This window comes from Bison bison, unplaced genomic scaffold (assembly GCF_000754665.1).
Source record: "Bison bison bison isolate TAMUID 2011002044 unplaced genomic scaffold, Bison_UMD1.0 scf7180017864205, whole genome shotgun sequence".
Classification (NCBI taxonomy): Eukaryota; Metazoa; Chordata; class Mammalia; order Artiodactyla; family Bovidae; genus Bison; species Bison bison.
Window position 1 is genome coordinate 932,593 of NW_011494777.1, and position 8,873 is coordinate 941,465.

At 41.1% G+C, this 8,873-nt stretch overlaps 1 long non-coding RNA gene across 2 annotated transcripts in view; it reads left to right on the forward strand.

Annotated features, from left to right (window-relative positions):
* Positions 1–6,418, forward strand: part of LOC104991980 — a 26,499-nt gene extending 20,081 nt beyond the window's left edge. For both annotated transcript variants that reach the window (XR_825645.1, XR_825646.1), the window contains 2 exons: positions 4,224–4,333; positions 6,217–6,418. This is a non-coding gene — a long non-coding RNA (uncharacterized LOC104991980). The remainder of the gene's footprint in view (positions 1–4,223; positions 4,334–6,216) is intronic.
* Positions 6,419–8,873: the final 2,455 nt, after the last annotated feature.

Consider the following 8,873-nt stretch of genomic DNA (forward strand, 5'->3'; position numbering starts at 1 on the left):
GGGGGGGGTGAGGGTGAGGGGGGAGGAACCACGGCTCTCAGAGCCAGGATGGGGAGGACTGCATCCCCAAAGAACAGCCCTGGTGTCACTATGACCCGTGTCCTGGGACCTTACACGGACACAGACGTATTTATACAGAGCTCATTTTCTTAACTGCTGATCTCCAGGGAAAGCTCCCTGCCAGGAAGATGAGGAAGGCTGACTCCTAGGCCTGAAATTGGAGAGAAGTGACCTTAAAGGACACTGGGTCCACCTCCCACTCTGTCTTGAATTCCCTACAGCATCCCCCCTTTCTTGCTTGCTTTTTTTTGTGTTTTTTTGCATATTTATTTATTTTAAACTTTTAATTTTGTATTGAGGTATAGCCGATTACGAATCCACCTGCAAAGTGGGAAACCTGGGTTCAAACCCTGGGTTGGGAAAATCCCCTGGAGAAGGGACTGGCTACCCACTCCAGTATTCTTGCCTGGAGAACTCCATGGACAGAGGAGCCTGGCAGGCTACAGTCCATGGGGTCACAAAGAGTCAGACATGATTGAATAACTTCCACTATAGCCAATTAACAATGTTGTGCTCATTTTAGGTGGACAGCAAAGGGACTCAGCCATACGTATACGTATATCCATTCTCCCCTAAACCCCCCTTCCATCCAGGCTGCCACATAACGTTGAGCAGAGTTCCCTGTGCTCTACAGTAGGTCCTTGTAGGTTATCCATTTTAAATATAGCAGTGTGTACATGTCCATCCCAAACTCCCTATCTGTCCCTTCCCCCCATCCTTAAACCCTGGCAACCATAAGTTCATCCTCTAAGTCTTTGAGTCTCTTCTTATTTTGTAAGTAAGTTCACGTGTATTATACCTTCTTAGATTCCCCATGTAAGTGATAGCATCACTCCCTTTTTCTGTTGCAAATCCAGAGACAGCCCACCCCACCAGTGACTGCCTCAGTTGGAAGAAGGTCTACCCTGATCCCCCACATGCTTAGGGGTTTCTGACCAGACTACACCTGAAACAGGAGGGAAGGGGGAAGGGCACAATCTTTAAAAGAATGACATAGCCATAGATATGATGTAAGTGATTAAAACCAAATAGGTCCAAGATGGCGGGTGAGTCAACTTCTACTACATCTTGAGTCTCAGTATATGCTCAGTGCAGGCTTCCCCAGTGGCTCAATGGCGAAGAATTTGCCTGCAATGCAGGAGATGCAAGAGACGTGGGTTTGATCCCTGGGTCAGGAGGATTCCCTGGAGGTGGGAATGGCAACCCACTCCAGTATTCTTTCCTGGAGAATCCTGTGGACAGAGGAGCATGGCAGTCTGCAGTCCATGGGGTAACAGAAAGCCAGACAGGACTGAGGTGACTGAGCATGCACACACCCATATGCTCACTGTAACACATCGGTAAGCTAAAGGACACACCCAGAGGCGTCATGACAGTTCTGAGGTCAACCATTAAGACCAAAAAGTGGGTGGTGGCCCAATTCCTGGAAATCTCCAACCCTTCCCCAAAATAGCTAGAAGACTCCTCTTACTCATTAGCCTATGAAATTACCCACCCCTACATTCTTCTCCAGCTTCTTCATATGCTTTAAGCTTATTTACTTTATTTTGTCCTCAGGAGATACAGGGAACAGCTGGCCAACCTCCTGGGCATAATAACACTTCAGACACTTGACAGAAAGAATAGAGCCAACAGAAGGGACCACCCAGACATGTAGCTCTGTCTCACAAGAAAAGTTGAGGACAGAGCAAATATGCCAGGATTTGGCAGCATTCTGCATCTCTAATTATGCCACATACAAAGCTATAAAAATATTCAGCTTAGAAATTTGATTTTTGTCTTGACCAACCTATTTAACATGGGATCCTTATCCTTACATATAGCCACACGCACACACATCTGTTCCTAGAATTCTTGCAGAATAACTTGCTTGTCTTGCCACTTCATTTTGTCTTTAATTGTTATCATGAATATAGCCTTTCTTACGTCTTCCCATAATGCTCTTCTCCATTTGTAAAAGCCTTTAATCTTCCTTGCTCCTTAGATTTTCTGAAGTTAAGATGATAAAATGGATTGGGATGTCAGTCCAAAAAGCCCAGTGCTCTGAAAATCTCAGACATGCTGCCTAGGAGATGGGTCTTCAAGGGCAATTAAAAGATAATGTCAATAGGGCTAGACAACATGACAAGCTAATGGTCTCCTGCTGCCAAAGAAGAGGCCTCGGAGAAACTGAGACATTATTTTCAAAGCAGGAGCCCATTATCCTGTCACAGCACCATCCTCCTATGACTTGGCTGCTATTATGCCCCGTGATTAGAACAATAAATTAAAAAGAGGCAGGGAGGAGTAAGTGCGAATTTCTGCAGCAAACCAGCAGCTCTGTTGATCTAAGTGGCTTCGTGTAAGAGTGAACATAGTCATGTGTGTCTGAACCACTGAATCCAGCCAGATGGCTTTTTTGTTCCCATCTATGACTTTTCTTGCAACGGAGATTTTTTTCTGTTCATTACCACAACTGGATTTACTTCTGCCATGCAACTCCTACCCATCCTTCAATACCCAACTTAAGATTCTCCTTTGAGACGTGGTCTCAACCCTTCTAGTCCATAGGTAGCCTCCTCTGAACCTCTGTATTTTATGCTTGTTGTGCTCTTTTGTTATTGTCATCACCAACGTGGATGGTGGCTCCTTCTCTGCTGTTGCTTAAATTCTCAGGAACTGCTGTTTCTCCCAACTTGATTGTAAATTCCTAGTCATGAGAGATTATATCTCAGACATGTTTGTATACCTTAAAATCCCAACATGTGCTCTCACTAAATATCTATGATATGACTGGTTCTCTTTAGATTAGCCATTTCTGGGAAGGCATAGTCTGTGTTAGGGCATGATGGCTATCCTACCAACAGGCAGTGAGGAGGAATTTGATGATGTCCAGCATGTGGTCACAAGACAGCAAGATTGGAATAGAGTAAAACAATCCTTTGTACCTGGCTCAGCTCCCATCCTTGTGTGTTGCTTGCCAAATATTCTATCCCTCTGAAGTAATATGACTCTATAAGGGGTCCCAGGTCCAGTGTCCAGGTTATTTTCTGACTGACCAGTTGATTTTGGACATAGCACTTCTATACATTTTTCTGTGAAAAGAAGAGGATATGTTGTTTTCCAACTTCACTTTCCCATAAAATTCTTTGTGCAAATAATTTGCACTTAAACTTCTGGGGGCCTTTCACCTTTTATTTATATCTTCAGTTAGTTACTTAGCTAGTTAGTTAAACACAGCTTTGTCACATGATACCAAGATAAACATATAGACAAAGTTGGAATCGAATTTGCTAGCCTATGTTCACTGTTCTCTCTAAACTTTAGACCAATTTTGATGTTCCTCTAATATCCTGAACGACTTCAACAATTTAAATTCTATTCTCCTAGGATCAATAGACTAGGAATCAGGATACTTGAGGTATGTTTCCTTTTTCACCAATTTGCCATATCATCTAGTTTTAGAACATGCTCCCTCATGTTCTTACTCTAAACATTCTAAAAAGGATCCACAGTCTGTATCATGGAATCTCTTTAAGCACTTGATGAAGGCCTTTCCCTCCCCCACCTTTTGTTGTTTGCTTTTTAATTTTTACAATGTTGTTTTGGTTTCTGCCATAAAACAACACGATCAGCCATAATAGTACATCTAACCCTTCCCTCTTGAACCTCCTGCCCTTCCCCTCATTCTACCCCTCTAGGTCATCACAGAGCACCAGACCAGGCTCTCTGCATTATACAACAACTTCTCACTAACTATCCATTTACACACAGTCATGTATATATATTGATGCTGCTTTCTCTGTTCATCCCACTCACTCTCCTTTGCAAAGGATTGATCAGCTTACAATTTCCTCCTTCAGCAGTAGGTGTACCAAGGCAGAGAAATAGAGCAAATGTCCACGGCTAACTGGACGTCTTGACAAAGCCAGGCTTGATGCTCGAATATTGGGCAGCCCATGCTTTGCCACTAATGGTCACATGGTTGTGAGGTGGTACGTAGTTGGCTAAAACAGTAATTGAGCCAGCAGCCCTTAATTCAGTATAACTTACCTTTGTTTCTCTATCCTTATTCTCAACCATTTTGAGAAAACGGTTTAAACTTAAGTCATATGATGTGAAAGGTTAATAAATTATTTTTTCTGTTTTAATTTCAATTTGTCCTCAAATGTGAACAACAATAGCACCCCTGTGAACTGCTGGCCCTAGGACTTTGAAGGTCCACTGAGTAGCTGGGATGAAACACTGCTATGGGAATTCTTGGCCCAAGGAAAGAGGCAAAAACCTATGCACGGTAGGTTGAAACTTCAGAAACGTCTCCCAACTCTAAAATGGATTGCAGGTGTTTGTCTCAAAGATGAGAACAGATAATGAATAAAACATGCCTGGAGCTTTGTGTCCAGAAAATGTGACAAGCTTGAATCTGATGACTTCAGGAATAAAATGAAAAATGAGTTTGAGCTCATCTGCAAAGCTTTTAACGAATCCAAGATGCTGTGGCTGGTATAGCTGTTTATGGCTACAGTTTGCCTGAGGTTTATGGGGGCACAGGGAGAGCAGTGGGGGTGGAAGAATCTGGAAGAGAAAGAAGGAGGGGGAAAAAGAGAGGAAAAGAAAAAGCACAGACTGAGTTGCGGCTGAGGGTGGCATGTGGAACTTCAAAATGAGAATCCTCCCCAGGATTCTCACTGAAGATTAAATTTCACCTTTCGTTTTGAACCAGAAGAAAAGAGACACTGATTACTCTGCAGGTGAATATACTTCACAGATACACTCTGCAAAGCATCAGGCTCCGATGTTTTTGCATTTCTATATTATCAGTGATTTCACTCTTGCTTTGGGCGGCAAAAATAGAAACATCCTTTACTGTCTCTTGGTCTCAAATTGAACATTTAATGTTAAATAATTTCTCTGCCACATGAGGAACTATGCTTACACATGCGGAAAGTAAGATAACCTTTTATGACTCTTTTTTTCCATAGGAAGTTATCTTATTTTCCACATGTGTAAGTTCAGATCATTAAAGAGAAGGATGGATCGGCATGAAAATTTTTAGTGTTCTTAGATTGTCACACTTTGAATATTTCTGTTGAAAGTCTAAGTGTGATTTACACGAAGTCCAGTAGATGTAGCTGCAACACTGCTGTACACCAGCCTCATTCTCTTATTGGCAAGCTGGTCTGGAATCAAGGTGGACCCCACACTGCTTTGTGAACCCTGCTCTCCACAGTCTCACTGAAGGACTCTGTCTCATTCAGAACTGTTGCTATTGTCAAAGAATGGCTAGTAAGTTGGCACCCTAATTCTATTCCCCATGTTTTGGAACCTGCATGGAAGTGTATAATCAAGTTACTAGTTAGCACACCTACTGAAAAGAACAAGTTAGTAATGGTCCCCTCATGATTTAAACTGACACATGCAGCTTTGCAAAATGCCAATCCATCCATTCATTAAGACTCTTATTTCTTCAGCACCTACAAGGTGACAGGCTCTGAGGATCCTGAGATGTATTTAGATCACTGGCTCTCTCCCTGGGACTCTTTACTTCCAAGTACTAAAAAGTATAAAGCTTGAAGAAAGTATCTAATACACAAGAACAAATTTATTCTAATAGTGGGATAACTCCAACCTTCACCATTTATTTATCTTAGGGAATTCACTTTGCTCCCTGGAACCTTGGTTTTTTAATCTTCCCAAAAGATTGTAGTAGAGGAAAACAATATGATATACCCAAGAGTGTTTGATATTGTGCTATGCCAATCTTTTTTTTTTTTTTTTCATTAGTAACTGGCCATGATGAAGAATGAGCTCATGGCTTCTATCTAGAGCTCCTGTTAAAAGAGCCTGTAAAGTGAGAGACCTCCTGTCTGTGCTCTGTTCATCAAATCCATTCCATTCTGAGCGTCTATTTCTGTGCTTCTGTCAGCCTGTACATTCATAATTGACTTTTTCTCATCCATCTTACTGTAGATTCTCATGGTCAAGAGCTCTGAGATATTTATCTCCTTTGCCAAAGCATCTGGCATAATGTTGTGCACACTACAGTTGCCCCATAAATGTTTGTGAAATAAATATAAGCAATTAGCCTCCAATTAAAATAAATTTTTAAAATATTGTTGAATAAGGCACAATGCCACATTTAAAGAGAATGTTTCCATTCTATTTATTCATTTCCAGGTTTCATCAAGCCAGATAACAGAATAATGTCCTGGCACTTTGGGGAAATTTGGTACCACTGCAATTTTTCAATATTTTCTTCATTGAGTACAAGCCAATCAAGAAACATTAAATCAGAACAAATTGCTCAAGGTAGTGTATTACATGCTATGGGAGCTAAAAATTATTGCCTCACCGTCAAGAATATTAATACCTAGAACGAGACATACTTGCAGATGAGGCTATGTGACCAGTTCTTTTCCAGTAGAATATAAGAAAGGTGCAAGGTTATCACTTCTAGACTGAGGTGCTTGGCTGTCTGTTCTGTTGGATGGATACGGAAGACTCTGAGGCCTTGGGACATCACATAGGAAAGAATGCTGGCAGGAACCTGGGTTCCTGAATCACCTTTTGGAGAAGACATCAAATGGCCCTAAACTCCCACTGTGTCATAAATAAGAAATAAGCTTCTCTCTTTCTCTGTCTTTATTTTGGCCGTGCCACGAGGTATGCGGGATCGTAGTTTCCACTCCTCCTGCATTGGAAGCCTGGGGTCTTAACCACTAGGCCGCCAGGGAAATAAGCTTCTCTTGGGTGAAGCCACTGAAATTTTGGAATTGATTTGTTAGAGTAGCTAGCAGTATCCTCATAAAATACCACATTATTTTCAGATGAACGAGGCTAAAATCAAATACTTTGAATTCAGAGAGGGAACTGTCACTGTTTGATCAAGTAGACCAGAAGCTTCCTTCCGTAGATAAAGTTGAAAAGTATACTCATAGAACAGGAATCATGCAGCACAGGAGAAACTACACAAGCAAAGACTAAGGCAGGAGATTGAAAATGGACAGAAAAGAAAGTAACCAGATGAACTGTACCAGGGGGTCCTGCCTTCAAAGGCTATCACTAAGCCTTTGATTATTCATTCAGTCTTGAGCTTGGCTATTGTCTTTAAGTTCCTACTGGCTGTAAGCAATTAGACCCACCTCGGGCAGGCGTCTTATTACAACCACCAGACAGTTCATTCTTCCACCAAAGCCAGTTCTAGATCTGAACAAGTCAAGTCTTGCCAGCTGCAAAGGAATAAAAAAATACTCATTTAGATTATATTTTTCATTTGTAATTTCTGATATTACTAAAGGCACAATTAGACCTACGTGAGAACTTAGAATCCCGTAGTAAAGTTGGAATGGAGCAGACGCTCCCTGCTCTTGTTTCTTTCAGAGCTGGCATCAAGAGCTGAAAGGTTCTTTATTTGTGTGTGTGAATGTCCTATCACCCTTCCATAAAGACAGAGATGATGGATAATTGTCTTTGTATTTCTCTCTACCCACAATCAAAACTTTAACCTTCATAGAAACAAAATTATAAACAGAAAGTTAGAACAGGATGGAATGACGGAGCTCATATAATTTAGCATGCTGATTTCGTATAGGATCATTTGTTTTTCTCATTGAGAACCACAGATTTATAAGCGATACATCCATTTAAAGATAGGAGCAAATCAGATACCAAACTCCTATTATTTGGCTTTCCCTTTGTTGCAAGTGACAAACTAATTTAAGGGGGAAAAAAGGAATGAATGGTAAGAATACTAGAATTTCTCCTAAAATCCAGGGAGAAGAGTAAAGCTAGACTTCGCGAACAAGTGAACCACCTGTTTTCTTTTTTTCCCTTTGCCTATTCATCTCCTTTGATCTGTTTTGTCCAGAACTGTTTTCTCAGTTTCCTTATACATACTACGAAAAATCGCTGCTGCCAAGAGATCTTAAATTTATGCCAGTCCAAGAGAAATGACAGACAATTCTGAGTTGGAATCTTTTAGTCCTTATTCCAAACACAAGAGAAAGAATCTGATTGGAGCAATGAATTTTAGCCAGTGTGGGAGGGGACGAGGTTATTGTTTGGCATGGAGCTGGGGCAGTTCATGGAAGAGAGGGAGAAACAATTCCCAGAAATGGTGAAGTTCATTATATAGACAAACTAATGCTAAGTGACTTACGCAAGGAAACACACAGCTAGGGAAGACAGAAAAGGGAACAGGATACCAAGAGGTTAAGTGGCTTACCCCAAGAAACAGAATTAGTTAATGGAAGAGAAAGGGTTAGAGCCAGCTTCTTAATCCAGGGGTGGTAGTTATTTATTAAATATTTCATTCTCATCATTTCACTCCTCAGGGGAGAATCTTTGTCCCTGAAACCATTCTAGAAAGGAATCTGTCCCAGATGTTCAACTCTTGGCATATATTCTCCCCTGAGACTCTAAATACCAATCTCCCAGGTCATTTCAGATAATTATCTGTTCCTAGGTACTTCGTTCCCTCTCTGTTTTACGTAGATACTGTGCATATTGTTTAACGCAGATGGTCTCCTGTCAAAATGATTGCTTGCTAGAGTTGTCAAGGCAGATGCCAAATTGTACAATCTGGTACAGATGATGCTTTGGAAGGAGAAAGGCACATTTATCACTGGGTTGAATTCACACTGCTTTAGTGTGCTAAAAAAAAAAAAAAAAAAAGAGTGAATCCCAAGTGTTGGTCATAGTTGAAGCATTTGGGACTTTGAATTTCCCAGGGCAGTGGTAAAGCAGATGAAACAGTAACGACCTAACTAGCAAAACAAATATTTCTGTTTCGGCTCAGTCACAACAAGTGATATTTTAAAAGGTCTGCACCCCAA